Here is a 20,519-nt window from a genome sequence, read left to right as displayed (position 1 = left end):
GCGGACACCCGAACGCAGGTGTGAAAGTAGCCTAAGCCGCACTATATTAGCAGTTCACCCTATAGAGATGCTTCTCTAATTGTGTAAAGTCCCTCTCTAAAAGTCTCTCGGTGGCTGGACTTCTTATACCTTTCTATCTACACTGTCCCTCAGATACAACGGCGTCTGCAGATCACCTTTTCCTATTCCATTTTTGGCCCTGCCATAATTCTTAAAAGTATTAAAGACGCAGCTCCCCCGACATGTTTCACCGCAGATGGAGCTACTATCAACACGAGCGCTTCCTGTCTAAGGTCCTTTATATCATTAAGGCGGATCTCACCTTCTAAATCACCTATCACCGATTCAGTCTCGTGTTGAATGATGTCTCTGGGGGCCAATCATATCCATCCTTTGTAACGGTGTCGGCGAACTGGGAAAGTCGGGTAAAATAATCTGCGCCTGCGTCCGATACTTTGATGCTTCTTCTGCCTCGGCAAGGCTACTGCGCATGCGTTAGAACTTATACTGAATTGCGTCTGTGCCCAAGGTCCATATACGCATGCGCTGGGACTTTGGATTTCCAACGCTCCAAAACCCATCGATGTATCTATATTCCAGGGGCATGCGTCAGAACTTAAAGTCCTTCCCTTCCATTTACAAGGTTAGTGCGCCTGCGTTGGAACTCTTACTCGGATCTGCCTATGTTCGGCGACCATATGCGCATGCGCTAGAACTTCGAATTTCCTCTCTATTGGAGGTGTGTACGTCTCAAGGCGCATGCATTTATACTTAGAGTATCTCGCGTCTCTGTCTGATGACAAAAGCGCATGTGCTGGAACTTTAAAATATGTTCAGATTTTATACTTTCAAGGCGCATGCGCTTGGACTTAGGAAATATCAGACCCTTAATTCCGATGATCCATACAACTTCAATAATAGGGCGCGCATGCGTGCGAACTCAGACTGAATCCGAGTTTAACAGGCTCCAGGGCTCAAAGAATTTTTTATATGTGTTCAGAGTCAGTCAGTGTCTTTCATTTCCAAACGCATGCGCAGGAACTTAGGAAATTTCAGTTTCTACGTTTTTGGTTAGTAAGTGTTTACATATATATGGGGATTATATGCCGCATACATATTCACTGGTCAGATATTTTTATTTCCCGTTTTTTTTGTATATTTTTATATTTCCCAATTTTATATCTTGTTTACCCAGCAGCCATTTTTCTTGGCTGTATGCCCAGTCCTCATGTGTTCCTAGGATCTATATCTTAGATTGCCTGGATATTTATGCCCTATGTTTCCCTGGACATATTGACTTTTTAACCTTTTAGTAAACTTTTATATGATTCCTTAACTAAGGAGAGAGAGGAGAGACTTATTACAATTGTGCAGGAGTCCTTTGGACTCTTTTTACATATTCATAGTTTGTCATCTCCTTCTTGGGTATCATATGAATGCTGTATACGTAAAGTCTTCATTTAGGCCAATTGGACTCATAGTATTGAGTCTCTGGATCCATCGTGCTTCATTCTGCAGGAGTTTCTTATCAAGATTGCCCCCTCTAGGGCCCATGGTTAATTTCTCAATCCCCCAGAAACGTAGAACTGATATTTTATTTTCATGTACATATTTTATATGTCTTGCAATGGGTGTATCTTTTTCAGTTTCTATCGAGCTCAAATGGCCCGATATACGGCGTCTCAGTTCCTGTGTGGTTTTACCCACATATAGTCTGGGGCATGGACATGATGCTATGTATATAACTCATTGCGTTTTACATGTGTACACACAGGAACTGAGACGCCGTATATCGGGCCATTTGAGCTCGATAGAAACTGAAAAAGATACACCCATTGCAAGACATAAAATATGTACATGAAAATAAAATATCAGTTCTACGTTTCTGGGGGATTGAGAAATTAACCATGGGCCCTAGAGGGGGCAATCTTGATAAGAAACTCCTGCAGAATTAAGCACGATGGATCCAGAGACTCAATACTATGAGTCCAATTGGCCTAAATGAAGACTTTACGTATACAGCATTCAAATGATACCCAAGAAGGAGATGACAAACTATGAATATGTAAAAAGAGTCCAAAGGACTCCTGCACAATTGTAATAAGTCTCTCCTCTCTCTCCTTCGTTAAGGAATCATATAAAAGTTTACTAAAAGGTTAAAAAGTCAATATGTCCAGGGAAACATAGGGCATAAATATCCAGGCAATCTAAGATATAGATCCTAGGAACACATGAGGACTGGGCATACAGCCAAGAAAAATGGCTGCTGGGTAAACAAGATATAAAATTGGGAAATATAAAAATATACAAAAAAAAACGGGAAATAAAAATATCTGACCAGTGAATATGTATGCGGCATATAATCCCCATATATATGTAAACACTTACTAACCAAAAACGTAGAAACTAAAATTTCCTAAGTTCCTGCGCATGCGTTTGGAAATGAAAGACACTGACTGACTCTGAACACATATAAAAAATTCTTTGAGCCCTGGAGCCTGTTAAACTCGGATTCAGTCTGAGTTCGCACGCATGCGCGCCCTATTATTGAAGTTGTATGGATCATCGGAATTAAGGGTCTGATATTTCCTAAGTCCAAGCGCATGCCCCTTGAAAGTATAAAATCTGAACATATTTTAAAGTTCCAGCACATGCGCTTTTGTCATCAGACAGAGACGCGAGATACTCTAAGTATAAATGCATGCGCCTTAAGACGTACACACCTCCAATAGAGAGGAAATTCGAAGTTCTAGCGCATGCGCATATGGTCGCCGAACATAGGCAGATCCGAGTAAGAGTTCCAACGCAGGCGCACTAACCTTGTAAATGGAAGGGAAGGACTTTAAGTTCTGACGCATGCCCCTGGAATATAGATACATCGATGGGTTTTGGAGCGTTGGAAATCCAAAGTCCCAGCGCATGCGTATATGGACCTTGGGCACAGACGCAATTCAGTATAAGTTCTAACGCATGCGCAGTAGCCTTGCCGAGGCAGAAGAAGCATCAAAGTATCGGACGCAGGCGCAGATTATTTTACCTGACTTTCCCAGTTCGCCGACACCGTTACAAAGGATGGATATGATTGGCCCCCAGAGACATCATTCAACACGAGACTGAATCGGTGATAGGTGATTTAGAAGGTGAGATCCGCCTTAATGATATAAAGGACCTTAGACAGGAAGCGCTCGTGTTGATAGTAGCTCCATCTGCGGTGAAACATGTCGGGGGAGCTGCGTCTTTAATACTTTTAAGAATTATGGCAGGGCCAAAAATGGAATAGGAAAAGGCGATCTGCAGACGGCGTTGTATCTGAGGGACAGTGTAGATAGAAACGTATAAGAAGTCCAGCCACCGAGAGACTTTTAGAGAGGGACTTTACACAATTAGAGAAGCATCTCTATAGGGTGAACTGCTAATACAGTGCGGCTTAGATGACGGAATGCTTGGTGTTGGGTGACATTACAGGCATCAAAGTGTAGCAACACAGGTCAGAGTATAAACTAGTCTTCAGTGAGATATGGAGTAATATCCCTCTGATTCACCAATAAAGTAGAGACACTGCACCCTCAGTCCCAAGCCCTCCAGATGTATTTTTAACAATTTCACTTTATGTTTTTTGTGGTATATATTGTTTAATAAAGAAAGAAATAAAGGTTATATTTTAATGACAAGACCAGAAACAGGAATTTATAGTCGTAAGACGATTGAAATAAACCAGGCGCAATGGGATCATTTATCAAACTGGTGTAAAGTGGAACTGGCCTAGTTGCCCATAGCAACCAATCAGATTCCATCTTTCATTTTTCAGAGCTCCTTTTGAAAATGAAAGATGGAATCTGCTTGGTTGCTATGGGTAACTAAGCTAGCTTTCCTTTGCACCACTTTTGATAAATCTCCCCCAATATCTTGTAGGGCTAGCTCAGCAGGTTGTAATGATACCTTTCCCTTAGCGATTTGTCACTTCATTGTGGAGAAAAAAATACTCAAAGTACTACATATGCAAATGAGCAGTTAAAAGGGGTTTTCCAGGATTTACCCATTCCGGTATAGGATATCAATATCAGATTGGCAGGGGCCCGACTCCCTGGACCCCAGCCGATTGGCGGTTCGAAGAGGCTGGGGCAGTCCATGAGAACTTAGACATTTTCCTAAGCCATGTGATGACGCGTTCATCGGTCACATGACCTAGGCGCAGCTCAGCCTCATTAAACTGAACGGGGCTGAGAATCGATACCAAGCACAGCCACTATACAACGTACGGCGCTGTGCTTTGTGAGTCTGCGGAGTTTCGGTGGGCGCTGCAGCTTCCTCAAACAGTTGATCGGTGGGGTTAATGAGACTCGGACCACTGCTGATCTGAAATCCTGAGTCATCAATATGTAAATCCCAGATAAACCCTGCCAGCCTCTCTATCTGCTTCGTGATTGATGGGGCTAGGCCCCTACATCGTCATCTCGCTTCACCCAGTCAACCAAGGAGAGGGAGGGGCTACCAGAGAAAGAAGGAGGAGCAAGCGTGCACACAGTGGCGTGGACATGCCCTCAGTGAAGGGAACTGCTCATTTGCATATGGAGTAAAGGTCCTTTTTTCTCCAGAATACAGCAAGAATCACTATGCAAAAGGTATCATTAAGTTCATACAAGACATTAGGGGTCATTTACGAACATTTTTACACCAGCTCGTGGCGTAAAAGTCGCACAGCCCATTTTTGTCTTGTACGGCTTTTATTTTGTCACACTGGCGTTTTTACGCTGTCCTCCCCACTTGGGAATGGTGAGGGCAGAGGTCGTGGCCAGGGCACTCAGGGGCTGGAGCAGTTTATACAGCAGGCGCATGGACTGCCAGAGGTGCACCTAATTTATGACGAGATGCACGCCTCGTCATAAAATGGGCAAATCCAAGACCGTTTTTTGTGCCTCGTATAACACTGACTTTCCTGGTGACCGGTTCCCTTTAATTGACAACTGGGTTTTACCAGTTGGGGGAATGTCCCTACACAAGCTAACATTGTCCAATCAGTGTAGGGACACACCCCTTTGCCAAAGGAAATGGTAACACCCAGTTGTCAACTGCCTTCTAAATTTTCAGGTGAAATAACAGGGGAATGGCACAATGCAGTCGGAAAAAAATGTTCCAGAAATGTTATTTTATGGGCGATACAAGTAAAGCAGACATATTCGGAGAGCCAAAATGTCCTCTTTAAAGGGGTAGTCTCAAGAATACAATCCCTATGCAGAGGGGTCCCCACCGTATGCCAGTACAGAGGGCCACTATAAGATCAGATCAGGCACGTTTGTGAATAACAAAGACTATTATAGGGTTTCTGTCAGCAGAATTAACCCTATTAAACTAGCTGGCATTATCGATGTGCTAATGTCAGCTGAACCCAACTAGTCTATTCCTACTTTTATCTATGCCCCCGTTACTCCAGAAATACAACTTGTATAATATGCTAATTAGCCTCTAGGTGCAGGGGGGGCGTTGCCCCTGCTCCTAGAGGCTCCGTTCTCCCACCTCTGGCCACGCCCTGCTACACTAGATTGACAGGGCCAGGCAGCCTTCACCTCCAACTGCAGGCCCTGTGCGCTGGGGAAATCTCGCGCCATTCAGTATTCAGAGCAGGCGCAGTAAGGAAGCCGGCGAGCGCCCTTCACTCACTGCACCTGCACCGAATGCTGAACGAGACGGCACAGGTGCGAGATTTACACGGCAGACAGGGCCGGCAGTAGGAGACCAACGCTGTCTGGCCCTGTCAATCTAGTGTAGCAGGGCGTGGCCAGAGGTGGGAGAACGGAGCCTCTAAGAGCAGGGGCAACGCCCCCTGCACCTAGAGGCTAATTAGCATATTACAAAAGTTACGGGGGCATAGATAAAAGTAGGAATAGGCTAGTTAGGTTCAGCCGACATTAGCACATCACTAATGTCAGCTAGTTTAACCTCTTCAGGACACATGACGCACCGGTACGTCATGTTGTCCTGGTACTTAAGGACACATGTATGGTTCCGATCACCACCGCCCGGCGGGCGGTGATCGGAACCCGGGGCCTGCTCAAATCATTGAGCAGGCACCTTGGCTAGATGCGCCGGGGGGTCCTGTGACCCGCCCATGTCGGCGATCGCAGCAAACCGCAGGTCAATTCAGACCTGCGGTTTGCTGCGGTTTCGGGGATCAGAAACTTCAAATAAGTTTAATTTTAATGCTTAACCCCCCTCTGCTGCCCTCTTTGTTATCTGCCGGCGGGCGCAGCGAGGGGGGGGGTGCGGAGAGTGCGGCAGGGAGGGCGGGCGGCGGTGCTTGGGGGGGGGCGGACAGGCATGCGATCATCCGCCCGCCCCCTCTCTCAGGATGGCCGAGCGGTTTGCAGAGTGTCAGCACATTGCTGACACTCTGCCCGAAACGCCTGACATCTGTGCAGGCATAGATGCCATGCGTTTAACCCCTTCCATGCCGCGGTCCGTAGGGACCGCTGTATGGAAAAGGTTAAGAGGGAGGGAGCTCCCTCCCTCTCCCATCGGGGGCTGCTTTGCCTTTTCAGCCCCCGATGGGAGAGGGAGGGGGCCCCCCTCCCTCCCCATCACCCACTGCTCTGCTGTGGCAGCGAGTGATGGGTACCATGGCAACCGGACGCCTTCACAGGCATCCGGCTGTCCATGGTACTGATCAGAGGCTGTCCATGGTGCTGATTAGACTTCTGCTAAAGGCAGAACTCTAATCAGACTTTGTAAAGTGAAAATACAGTACAGTACACTATATGGCCTCTTTCCCACGGCGTTTTTTCTGAGCGGGTGCAATGCGTGAGGTGAACGCATTGCACCCGCACTGAATCCGGACCCGTTCATTTTTATGGGGCTGTGCACATGAGCGGTGATTTTCACACATCACTTGTGCGTTGCGTGAAAATCACAGCATGCTCTATATTGTGCAGTTTTCACGCAACGCAGGCCCCATAGAAGTGAATGGGGCTGCGTGAAAAAGTGCGGATGCAGTGCGATTTTCACGCATGGTTGCTAGGTGACGATCGGGATGGGGACCCGATCTTTATTATTTTCCCTTATAACATAGTTATAAGGGAAAATAATAGCATACTTAATACAGAATGGGATGCGGAGCAAGACGGATCCGGCATGACCCCCAATACAAGTCAATGGGGACGGATCTGTTTACGCTACCACAATCTGCCACAATAGAAAACGGATCCTTCTATAACGGAAGTAGATGGTTGTACTATCAGTAACGGAAGCGTTTTTGCTGAACCCTGCCGGATCCGTCAAAAACGCTAGTGTGAAAGTAGCCTAACGGGGTCACAGTATGAAAATAGCAAGAAATCAAATTCCAATGGAGTTTTTCCTTGCACAGCTTGACACTATCCAATCAGTGCTGCCTGTGGCAGACTGTGCAGGGACACACCCCCAACTGGTAACACCCAACTGGACCTTTGCGGCAGACTGCTGGCGACTGATTTGTAAACTTCCAGTAGGAATAATAAAGGAATGACACAAACTACAGTCATAAGAATAGATGCCCCAGCATTGGTATTACATGGGGAATGCAAGTATATTTTTTTCTGCATTGTGTAGATAAGGATCTCTTTGCCTGCTTTTGGCATTAAAAAGGTCAAAAGACCCCTTTTGGTGACTTTTTAAATAACCGTGCGACAATAGTTTGTCACAAAGACATTTTTAGGCCATCCTCACCACTTGTGAGTGGCGGGGACTGGGCTGGGAGTTCAGCTCTGGCAAATTTACACCTTAATGCACACGACTGTTGTTTTGGTCCATATCCGAGCCGCAGTTTTTGCGGCTTGGATGCGGACCCATTCAGTTCAATGGGGCCGCAAAAGATGCGGACAGCACATCCGTTGTTCCGCTCCGTGGTCCGCAAAAAAAGATAACCTGTCCTATTCTTGTCCGTTTTGCGGACAAGAATAGGCAGTTATATCAATGGCTGTCCGTGCCATTGCACAAATTGCAGAACACACACGGACGCCATCCATGTTTTGCGGATCCGCAATTTGCGGACCGCAAAAAACACAACGGTCGTGTGCATGAGGCCTAAAGCAGGCGTAAAAGAGGAGTAAAAACGACTCCAGTCAGAGGTTGGAGTACTTTTTACTCCAGGCTCATGGAGTGCCTGAGGGGTGCCTAATTTATGACGAGGGGTGCGCCTCGATGTAAAATAGGCGAATCCTCCAGCAGCGCAGGTGGGAAAGAAAAGACCGGCGTCCCAGGCAATGTGACATAGTCATGAGTCACTGGCCTGCGGGAAGCAGCGAGAAGGCCACGGCATCGACCCCTTCTCAAATAGCTGATTGGCGGGACCTCTTTAACTTTGCTGGTACTGTGAAACACTGAGGCCACTGACTGGCTGGAAGCGGCGATGTGCGGGGAGTCGGCACCTCACGTTTTTTGCCAGGCTAGAACCAGAAGCAGCATGGAGTGGAAGGAGATACCTAACAGGAACAGGGATGACCGGGGCAGGCGAGTGCCACCCGTCCAGACAACCCCTTCAAGAATCAGTGGGAATCCCTGCCGTCCAGCCTTCACCAGTGAAGGAGCCATGGCAAAGCCCTTTAGGCTAGGTTCACACAGTATTTTGAGCAAGAAAAAAAAACATGACGAGGAATCCGCATGAGGTTTTTTCCATCAAGAGTTTTTTAAAGCGGTTTCGGCAAGGATTTTAATTACTGGCCATTTTCTGTGGAATTCTGGATGCAGATTCTGTGCAGAATCCACATAAAAAATGGACAAGACATAACTTTTTTCTACGGTGCGGTTTCTAATACCACATGCAGAAAGAAACATAGTAGTATAGTTTAACATGCAGATTCCCCATTGAAATCAATGGGGAAGTTCTGCATGTGCTTTTGGCGAGGATTTTTGGGGGGTCATCTATTAAAACTGGTGTTTTAGATGCCAGTCTTAATATCCCCTATAGATGGTGGTGGATCCGCTGAAGTTAGGTAGAGGCGCCAGCCTCTACCTAACTTTGGCGCCTCCTGCACCAGTCTAAATGTAGGCCACCATCGCAGCCTGCTATTGGCTGCACCCCTCGGTCCATGGATGTTATCTGCACGCCAGGGAAATGCAGCGATGGCCGTGGAGGGATCCGGAAGGACACAGGCGTCGGCGACCAGGAAAGTATTCTCTGTATGAGGGGTTTGGGCATTGTGAGTGGGTATTTCAGGTTTGGATAACTCCGGCCCGTCCACTTCCACGCCAGGACCACTTTTTTAGACCTGGCGGGAAAAAGTCGCAAAAAAACCTCTGTGCCGCAATCTGCGTCAGAAATACGCCAAATATAGGTGTATTTCTGGATAGTAAATGACCCCCTGAATAGCTAAATGTTCCTTCTCAAACAACAAATTTACCGAAATATTTTACTGTAAAGGAAATAACACGCTCATGAAAACACTTGAACTGACCCACATAGGAACCTGTTGAACATGTTTTCTTTCCTGCATATTTTAAAGGGAGTCTGTCACCTCCAAAATCAGTTTCAACTTAAGCGTACCCCCATGTAGGGTGGGGTCCAGAAACACGGCCATACCTTTCTGTGGACAGGGCCGCCCCTTTAGGTGCATCATCGCCTCCCCAGTAACACCAGTAAGGCCTCAGGCTTCCTGGGTGATGATGAATAGTCCCTGACGTTTCAGAACTGGTAGCGATCATGCAGGGAAAGCCCGGTGCGCCATCCACGGTGCACCGAAAACCTTACCTGCGTGAAACCAAGCACATGGTTATGTTTCAGGGCACCTACCCTACATGATGATAAAGGGGTTTCTGCATGAAGAGGGGACCACACATGTTCACGCTTTCTTCATTCTGTACTTTTCCAGGGTGCGCTGCTCCCAGAAGAGCCTTCCATATTGTCATTCAGAGGATACATCAGGTCTTCGATAGTACCAGAGGAGGAGACACTGAGCTTGGGGAGACACTTTTCCCCTTTTTCCTTAAAGGAGCTGTTCAGTAAGTGACATTTATCAGGTAGATTAAGTTACTTACTAATGTATTGTGATTGTCCATATTGCCTCCTTTACTGGCTTGATTCATTTTTCCATCACATTATACACTGCTCGTTTCCATGGTTACAGACCACCCTGCAATCCATCAGTGGTGGTCGTGCTTGCACAATATAGGAGAAATTGTCAGTCTGTCTGGTGGCCGGGACCGTGGGAGCGCACATAGGACAGTGCTTTTTCCTATAGTGTGCAAGCACGACCACTGCTGATGGATTGCAGGGTGGTCTGTAACCATGGAAATGTGCAGTGTATAATGTGATGGGAAAATGAATCCAGACAGCAAAGGAAGGAATATGGATGATAACAATACATTAGTAAGTGACTTGTATTAACTTTCTCTATATCTACATGATCAATGCCACTTACTGAAGTGAGACAGCCCCTTTAATTTTATTCAGCATTTCTGTGCAAAATGCAGTTTGACTAATGCCAGGACTCACAGAGAAAGGCCTCATGCACACGAATCCAAGCCGCAGTTTTTTTTTTTGGGGGGGGGGGGGTTATTTCAGGTTTGTATAACCCCTTTAATGCAGCCTAAGGGCTCATGCACAGGACCGTTGTTTTGGTCCGCATCCGAGCCGCAGTTTTTGCGGCTCGGATGCGGACCCATTCACTTCAATGGGGCCGCAAAAGATGCGGACAGCACTCCGTGTGCTGTCCGCATCCGTTGCTCCGTTCCGTGGTCCGCCAAAAAAATATAACATGTCCTATTCTTGTCCATTTTGAGGACAAGAATAGGCAGTTATATCAATGGTTGTCCGTGCCATTACGCAAATTGCGGAACGCACACGGACGCCATCCATATTTTGCGGATTCGCAATTTGCGGACCACACAACGGTCGTGTGCATGAGGCCAAAGCCTGGGAGTCCTGCTTGCCTCGCCCACACCGGATGATTGACAGTTTTCCTTATATACACAGCCTTGCTGGGAAGGCTGTCAATCATCCTCCAGGAGCGGGGCGGGCACGACTCCCAGGTTTTCTCTGGCTGCAGTCAAACAGCATTTTACGCAAAAAAACAGAGCTGAGGGTCTCCCCATCTATCTTATGCTTCTCTCAAATAGTGTAACGCAGGGGACCTGACAGGGGCTGCCTCAGTCACCTCTGTGGATCTGCCAGAGAAGGCGCAGTGGTTGGACTAGGATATCCCCAGCAGCGCCAGAGTTGACTGGAAAGCAGGGCGGAAAAAAATATATGATTTTAAAAAAAATTAATATCGGATTTTTTTTATATAAAATGCTTTTTTAGGAAAATATATTACCTTACAAAGGTTATTCCATCATGAAATAAAGATTTGTTTTTTAATTATGTAGAATAAGGCTGTACGTGGACTCCCATATTGTTGAATGGATTAGGCAGTGGCTGAGGGACAGACAACAGAGGGTTGTAGTCAATGGAGTATATTCAGACCATGGTCTTGTTACCAGTGGGGTACCTCAGGGATCTGTTCTGGGACCCATATTGTTTAATATCTTTATCAGCGAAATTGCAGAAGGCCTCGATGGTAAGGTGTGTCTTTTTGCTGATGACACAAAGATTTGTAACAGGGTTGATGTTCCTGGAGGAATACACCAAATGGAAAAGGATTTAGGAAAACTAAAGGAATGGTCAAAAATCTGGCAACTAAAATGTAATGTTGATAAGTGTAATATAATGCACCTGGGGCGTAAAAACCCAAGAGCAGAATATAAAATCAGTGATACAGTCCTAACATCAGTATCTGAGGAAAGGGATTTAGGGGTCATTATTTCAGAAGACTTAAAGGTAGGCAGACAATGTCATAGAGCAGCAGGAAATGCTAGCAGAATGCTTGGGTGTATAGGGAGAGGCATTACCAGTAGAAAGAGGGAGGTGCTCATGCCGCTCTACAGAGCACTAGTGAGACCCCATTTGGAGTATTGTGCTCAGTACTGGAGACCATATCTCCAGAAGGATATTGATACTTTGGAGAGAGTTCAGAGAAGAGCTACTAAACTAGTACATGGATTGCAGGATAAAACTTACCAGGAAAGATTAAAGGACCTTAACATGTATAGCTTGGAAGAAAGAAGAGACAGAGGGGATATGATAGAAACTTAAAGGGAATCAACAAGGTAAAAGAGGAGAGAATATTTAAAAGAAGAAAAACTACCACAAGAGGACATAGATTAAAATTAGAGGGGCAAAGGTTTAAAAGTAATATCAGGAAGTATTACTTTACTGAGAGAGTAGTGGATGCATGGAATAGCCTTCCTGCAGAAGTGGTAGCTGCAAATACAGTGAAGGAGTTTAAGCATGCATGGGATAGGCATAAGGCCATCCTTCATATAAGATAGGGCCAGGGGCTATTCATAGTATTCAGTATATTGGGCAGACTAGATGGGCCAAATGGTTCTTATCTGACGACATATTCTATGTTTCTATATGTGTAATTTTTTTGGTAAATAAATTCCATTAATCCATTCATAATGTCATGCTCTTCCAGAGGTTTTTGTAAGATTATTGGGCAGTTTCTCTGCCTACAAGATATTATCACAGATGCTTGGTTTACTTTTGCAGTTCTCAAAACTGAATTGGACTCAGCAGAGATCACATGCCTCTTCTTCACAGCAAAAACGTTATAACATGAACAAAATACCTTAATCCTAACTTCAACAAACCTATGAATGGAGAATCAACCTAATCAAACTAATATGAAAAGTTGTTATTCTAAAAATCTTCATCTACAATCAAGCCTTACTGACTAGTGATTTAAATCAAATCCACCCTGCTGGAAAGACAGCTCACATGTGTCCCAACTGCTCCATTCACACAGGAGAACACTAGGCACCCGTTCTTGTGATTGCCAAGGGATTCAATGGCTGGACCGCCGCCAATCAGACACTTACCACCTATCCTATGGCTATGCCTTTTAAGATTAGGGAGTTCTTCAGAATGACTTCCGAATCCTTTGTCAGTTCTAGGTTTGCTTGGGACTGCCACAAGCCGTAATGGTGCAGTCACGGCTATTCCTCCCATCATTACAGTTCACTGTGCTGGACACGCAACATACTGATCACATGGCGGTGCAAGTGACGTCATACAGTAATCCCCCGGTCCCCAGAATCTCTTCCTCGAAGAGTCCCCAAAGCTGCCCTGAGAAACATAAGGTAAGTAAACGGTTCTGTCATTTGTAGAGGGGTTTCCTGGATATAGTAAGTTAGCCTATTATTTCTGTTGAGTGATGAAAATTTATCTGTTAGGGTCCATTCACACGTCCGCAAAATGGGTCCGCATCCGTCAGGCAATTTTGCGGACCAGGTGAGGACCCATTCATTTTCAATGGGGCCGGAATGTGCTGTCCGCATCCACACTGCCGTTCTGCAGAAAAATAGAACATGTCCTATTCTTGTCCGCAGTTGTGGACAAGAAAAGGCATTTTCTATGAGTGCCGGCGATGTGTAGTCCGCAAAATGCGGAACACACATTGCCGATGTCCGTGTTTTGCAAAACACATACGGACGTGTGAATGGACCCTTAAAGGGTTTTCCGGTCCTCTTATATGTATAGCCTGCCTCACCGCAATGGGGGCAGCGCTACACTGACCAGCTCCCTTCTCTACACACAATGGTCCCAGAGCTACTGCAGAACAGCTGATCAGCGGGGATGCGGGGCGTCGCACATGACGCAAGGGGGCAGGTCACCATCTTGCAGAGATGGCCGTGGAAAGATGCGGAAGGACACAGGCGTCGGCGACCAGGAAATTATTCTCTGTATGAGGGGCCCAGGCATTGGGGGGGGAGCGGGGGGATATTTCAGGTTTGGATAACCCCTTTAATGCAGCCTAAGGGCTCATGCACAGGACCGTTGGATGTTTTGTGGTTCGCAAATTGCAAACCACAGATACTGGACTTGTGCATTCCGCATTTTGCGGGACAGAACCGCCGGGCCCCTAATGGAACAGTCCTATCCTTGTCTGTAATGAGGACTATAATAGGACATGGCCATGCAGACATACGGACACGGAATGCACACTGAGTCATTTCAGTTTTTTTTGGGGGGGCCCCATTGAAGTGAATGATTCTGCATATGGGCCGCAAAAAAACGGACACGGAAAAAAATGTGTTCGTGTGCATGAGCTCTAAGGCTAACTGACGTCCATCTTAGCCGGGAGATGTGACTGCATCATGTGACCAGGGAGCATGACGTCACTATGGAGGACGTAACATGGTCCGGCACAGGACACAGACAAGCATGTGGTGAAAACCACACAATTAAAGAGGTTGTTTGACCCTGAATTTGCTCTGCCTAAAAAAGAAAGGGTCCTGCCTCTTCCCCGGTGCTCCGGCCACACGCCTCTTGGGGACATGAAGCAGAGAAATCCCGACAAGAGCTTTATGCTGCTGTATTGTATCTTATAGGATAGGGGACGTGTCCCCACTAAGCTGTGCACATGACGATGGACGGGACACTGGAGACCAGAAGCTGCAGGGACAGGACCCCCAGAGCGTAGCCCCAGTGAGCAGGTAAGGGCCCTTCCTTCTCTAGGCAGAGCAGGCTCTGGGGACGGACATGTACTCAGAAAAGTGTGGTAGAGGGAAGGTGGTGACACCTGTCATTACTGGAACGTCACTACAGATACAGGGGCCGTGCTCACCGCTACCACAGGACCAGGGCGAATACCCAGAAGAGCTGAAACTATAGGCTCTCCTTGTCCTGACAGATGGGAAAGGTCCCGTGTACTGGAAGCCATTGCTTCATCAGCAGACACAGCGTATCTTATATCAGCGGCACTGGCTGAGCCAGTAATGGATGATTCCCTGAACCGAGTGGGGGCACCATCACAACCTGCACACCATCAGTGCCCCTCTTCACACATGCCAACATCAGTAATAAAGTAGGTACCTCTGTGTGTATGTACCTCTATATGTGTATATATGTATCTGTGTGTATGTACCTACATGTGTGTATATATGTACGTATATGTGTACCTACATGTGTGTATATACAGTACAGACCAAAAGTTTGGACACACCTTCTCATTCAAAGAGTTTTCTTTATTTTCATGACTATGAAGGCATCAAAACTATGAATTAACACATGTGGAATTATATACATAACAAACAAGTGTGAAACAACTGAAAATATGTCATATTCTAGGTTCTTCAAAGTAGCCACCTTTTGCTTTGATTACTGCTTTGCACACTCTTGGCATTCTCTTGATGAGCTTTAAGAGGTAGTCCCCTGAAATGGTCTTCCAACAGTCTTGAAGGAGTTCCCAGAGATGCTTAGCACTTGTTGGCCCTTTTGCCCTCACTCTGCGGTCCAGCTCGCCCCAAACCATCTCGATTGGGTTCAGGTCCGGTGACTGTGGAGGCCAGTTCATCTGGCGCAGCACCCCCATCACTCTCCTTCATGGTCAAATAGCCCTTACTTTCAAAGTTTTCCCAATTTTTCAGCTGACTGACTGACCTTCATTTCTTAATGATGGCCACTCGTTTTTCTTTACTTAGCTGCTTTTTTCTTGCCATAATACAAATTCTAGCAGTCTATTCAGTAGGACTATCAGCTGTGTATCCACCTGACTTCTGCTCAACGCAACTGATGGTCCCAACCCCATTTATAAGGCAAGAAATCCCACTTATTAAACCCGACAGGGCACACCTGTGAAGTGAAAACCATTTCAGGGGACTACCTCTTGAAGCTCATCAAGAGAATGCCAAGAGTGTGCAAAGCAGTAATCAAAGCAAAAGGTGGCTACTTTGAAGAACCTAGAATATGACATATTTTCAGTTGTTTCACACTTGTTTGTTATGTATATAATTCCACATGTGTTAATTCATAGTTTTGATGCCTTCAGTGTGAATCTACAATTTTCATAGTCATGAAAATAAATTAAACTCTTTGAATGACAAGGTGTGTCCAAACTTTTGGTCTGTACTGTATATACGTATATGTGTGTATGTGTACCTGTATCTACGTGTGTGTGTATATATATATATATATATATATATATATATATATATATATGTATATATATACACACCTCTGTGTGTATGTACCTATTTGTGTATATATGTACCTGGGTGTGTGTGTATATATAAATATATATATATATGTACCTCTGTGTATATATATGGTACCTCTGTGTGTGTATATATATGGTACCTCTGTGTGTGTGTGTGTATATATATGTACCTGTGTGTGTGTATATATACAGTATGTACCTCTGCGTGTATATATGTACCTCTGCGTGTATATATGTACCTCTGCGTGTATATATGTACCTCTGCGTGTATATATGTACTAGGGCTGCACGATATGGGAATTTTGTGCGATTGCGATTAGGGCCCTAAAAATTGTGATAACGATGTGCGATGCGATATTTTAAGGGAATTGTGCTTGAGGTCTATTTGCTTGGATTTTCCCAAATGAGCCGCTGACGCGGCTGGGTATGACATAGTTATGGGGGATCTGTGGATGACGCTGTTATGTGGGGGATCTGTGGATGACGCTGTTATGTGGGGGATCTGTGGATGGCACTGTTGTGGTGGGATCTGTGGATGACGTTGTGTTGTGGGGGATCTGTGGATGACGCTGTTATGTGGGGGATCTGTGGATGACGCTGTTATGTGGGGGATCTGTGGAGGACGCTGTTATGTGGGGGATCTGTGGAGGACGCTGTTATGGGGGATCTGTGGAGGACGCTGTTATGGGGGATCTGTGGAGGACGCTGTTATGGGGGATCTGTGGAGGACGCTGTTATGGGGGATCTGTGGAGGACGCTGGTATGGGGGATCTGTGGAGGACGCTGTTATGGGGGATCTGTGGAGGACGCTGTTATGGGGGATCTGTGGAGGACGCTGTTATGGGGGATCTGTGGAGGACGCTGTTATGGGGGATCTGTGGAGGACGCTGTTATGGGGGATCTGTGGAGGACGCTGTTATGGGGGATCTGTGGAGGACGCTGTTATGGGGGATCTGTGGAGGACGCTGTTATGGGGGATCTGTGGAGGACGCTGTTATGGGGGATCTGTGGAGGACGCTGTTATGGGGGATCTGTGGAGGACGCTGTTATGGGGGATCTGTGGAGGACGCTGTTATGGGGGATCTGTGGAGGACGCTGTTATGGGGGATCTGTGGAGGACGCTGTTATGGGGGATCTGTGGAGGACGCTGTTATGGGGGATCTGTGGAGGACGCTGTTATGGGGGATCTGTGGAGGACGCTGTTATGGGGGATCTGTGGAGGACGCTGTTATGGGGGATCTGTGGAGGACGCTGTTATGGGGGATCTGTGGAGGACGCTGTTATGGGGGATCTGTGGAGGACGCTGTTATGGGGGATCTGTGGAGGACGCTGTTATGGGGGATCTGTGGAGGACGCTGTTATGGGGGATCTGTGGAGGACGCTGTTATGGGGGATCTGTGGAGGACGCTGTTATGGGGGATCTGTGGAGGACGCTGTTATGGGGGATCTGTGGAGGACGCTGTTATGGGGGATCTGTGGAGGACGCTGTTATGGGGGATCTGTGGAGGACGCTGTTATGGGGGATCTGTGGAGGACGCTGTTATGGGGGATCTGTGGAGGACGCTGTTATGGGGGATCTGTGGAGGACGCTGTTATGGGGGATCTGTGGAGGACGCTGTTATGGGGGATCTGTGGAGGACGCTGTTATGGGGGATCTGTGGAGGACGCTGTTATGGGGGATCTGTGGAGGACGCTGTTATGGGGGATCTGTGGAGGACGCTGTTATGGGGGATCTGTGGAGGACGCTGTTATGGGGGATCTGTGGAGGACGCTGTTATGGGGGATCTGTGGAGGACGCTGTTATGGGGGATCTGTGGAGGGCGATGTTATGGGGGATCTGTGGAGGACGCTGTTATGGGGGATCTGTGGAGGACGCTGTTATGTGGGGGATCTGTGAAGGACGCTGTTATGTGGGGGATCTGTGGAGGACAGTGTTATGGGGGATCTGTGGAGGACGCTGTAATGGGGGATCTGTGGAGGACGCTGTTATGGGGGATCTGTGGAGGACAGTGTTATGGGGACCTGTGGATGGCACTGTTATGGGGTGGATCCGTGGAGGACGCTGTTATAGGGGATGTGTGCTATGACACATAGGGCCATGAGGGGGGCCAGCATAAGACATATAGCATCTTATGCTGGTCCCCCTCATGGCCCTATGTGTCCCCTCATGTGTCCTAAACTGCGCACATAACTGGCTTTGTGTGTAAAGTATTTTACTAGTGTGTAAAACAATCTCTCTCCTATTGACAACAGGTCCAGCCTCTGTAGTCACTGTCACTATGAATGCACTGCAGCGAGCGGGAGCGAGCTGGCCGGCCGGCGCGCGACACTTAGTAACGCTCCTCCAACTTCAGGAAGCAGGAGCGTTACTAAGTGACGTCAGTCACGTGCCGGCCGGCCCGCTCGCTCCTGCTCGCTGTAGTGCATTCATCGTGACAGTGAGTACAGAGGCTGGACCTGTTATCAATAGGAGAGAGATTGTTTCACACACTAGTAAAATACTTTACACACAAAGCCAGTTATGTGCACGGGGCCCCTTCATATATAATCGCTGCATTTTCGGGTCGGCCAAATCGCCATATCGCATTTGCCGATTATAGCGATTCGATTATTTTTTCGATTTATCGTGCAGCCCTAATATGTACCTCTGCGTGTATATATATATGTACCTCTGCGTGTATATATATATATATATATATATATATATGTATGTACCTCTGTGTGTGTATATATATATGTACCTCTGTGTGTATATATATATGTACCTCTGCGTGTATATATATATATATATATGTATGTACCTCTGTGTGTATATATGTACCTCTGTGTGTATATATATATGTACCTCTGTGTGTATATATATATGTACCTCTGTGTGTATATATGTACCTCTGCGTGTATATATATATATATATATATATATATGTACCTCTGTGTGTATATATATATGTACCTCTGTGTGTATATATATACCTGTGTGTATATATGTACCTCTGTGTGTATATATATATATACCTGTGTATATATATGTACCCCTGTGTGTATATATGTACCTCTGTGTGTATATATATATGTACCTCTGTGTGTATATATATACCTGTGTGTATATATGTACCTCTGTGTGTATATATATATATATACCTGTGTATATATATGTACCCCTGTGTGTATATATGTACCTCTGTGTGTATATATATATATATATACCTGTGTATATATATGTACCCCTGTGTGTATATATGTACCTCTGTGTGTATATATATATGTACCTCTGTGTGTATATATATATACCTGTGTGTATATATGTACCTCTGTGTGTATATATATATACCTGTGTATATATATGTACCCCTGTGTGTATATATGTACCTCTGTGTGTATATATATATACCTGTGTATATATATGTACCTCTGTGTATATATATGTACCTCTGTGTGTATATATGTACCTCTGTGTGTATATATATATATATACCTGTGTATATATATGTACCTCTGTGTATATATATGTACCTCTGTGTGTATATATGTACCTGTGTGTACAGGCTGGCTCTGTGTAGATACCTGTAGTGTGGGGTCAGGCTGGGCTGGGACACAATGCAGTGACAGGAGGTGTTACCGGGGGCAGCTGTCTCCGTGCTGGGGGTGACGCTGCCCCCTCCTGTATACACATGTACTCGGCACTGACATGTTTACAGCTGAGGGTGGATTAATGAGAAGCATCTGACAGGGCCTGGGTGTCAGGCCGGGGGAGGAGTTGTCAGCTGGCTGTCTCATCTACATGTACACCACAACAAAGGGGCTTGCCATATGGGGGCTCTCCGGCGCCCCACCAGCCCACCCACCAGCCGTCACCCCATCATACCCGGGCACAGTGCGGCCGCCACTCAGGAAGATCTCCTTGTTATTGTTGTTGTTGACGACTCAGCATCGCTCAGGCTGCTTTTTTCCGGTGGCCGCTCTAACATCGCGAGAATAAGGCCAAATCTCGCGGTGTTTGGGAGAGACTCACAGGGGAACCTGGGATAGGGGAGGGACGGCGCGCTGGATTGTCAGTCAGGCCGTGACGTCACGGAGTGAGAGTGTTGGATGAGGCGCTGCCATGTAGTACGTCTTCCTGTAGGCAGGGTGACTGATGTGGGTGCTGCTGGTAGTCTGCTGTGAAGACCAGGGCGTCACAGGGACCTAATGGGAATTGGCTGTCCTTGTGCTGTATCTCCCATTTTGACCTGGGTGCCCAGTCTGGGTGCTGCTGAGTCCCAGTTACAACACAGAAAACTGCTTTTGTTCTAGGGAATAGGTCAGCCACCTAGTAACAGCGGACAGGTGCCGGTGGCGCCTTCCACAGTCCATTGGAGAAACAAAGCCGTGATGTTGCCACCGCTTAACCCCTTCTACCCTGGGCCAGGTTTCACCTTCCTGACCAGGCCATTTTTTTGCAGATCACTGTGTTAAAAATTATGAAACACTTTTACTTATCCAAGTTTTCTCGTGACACATTGTACACCATAACAG

The 20,519-nt window shown here is 46.5% G+C and overlaps 1 protein-coding gene across 3 annotated transcripts in view; it reads right to left on the bottom strand.

The window, feature by feature from the left end:
- RB1CC1 (RB1 inducible coiled-coil 1) overlaps positions 1–19,988 on the bottom strand; it is a 139,947-nt gene extending 119,959 nt beyond the window's left edge. For 2 of the 3 annotated variants that reach the window (XM_040434505.1, XM_040434507.1), the window contains exon 1: positions 19,870–19,988. The gene's annotated coding sequence lies outside the window, so the exon portion shown is untranslated. Of the gene's footprint in view, positions 1–12,885; positions 13,027–19,869 lie in introns of those variants that run through there. The other variant, XM_040434506.1, reaches the window with a different exon arrangement.
- Between the last annotated feature and the right edge of the window lie 531 nt (positions 19,989–20,519).

This window comes from Bufo bufo, chromosome 5 (assembly GCF_905171765.1).
Source record: "Bufo bufo chromosome 5, aBufBuf1.1, whole genome shotgun sequence".
In the NCBI taxonomy this organism is placed as follows: Eukaryota; Metazoa; Chordata; class Amphibia; order Anura; family Bufonidae; genus Bufo; species Bufo bufo.
Note: the sequence above shows the minus strand (reverse complement) of the source record. Positions and strands in the feature narration are given on the sequence as shown.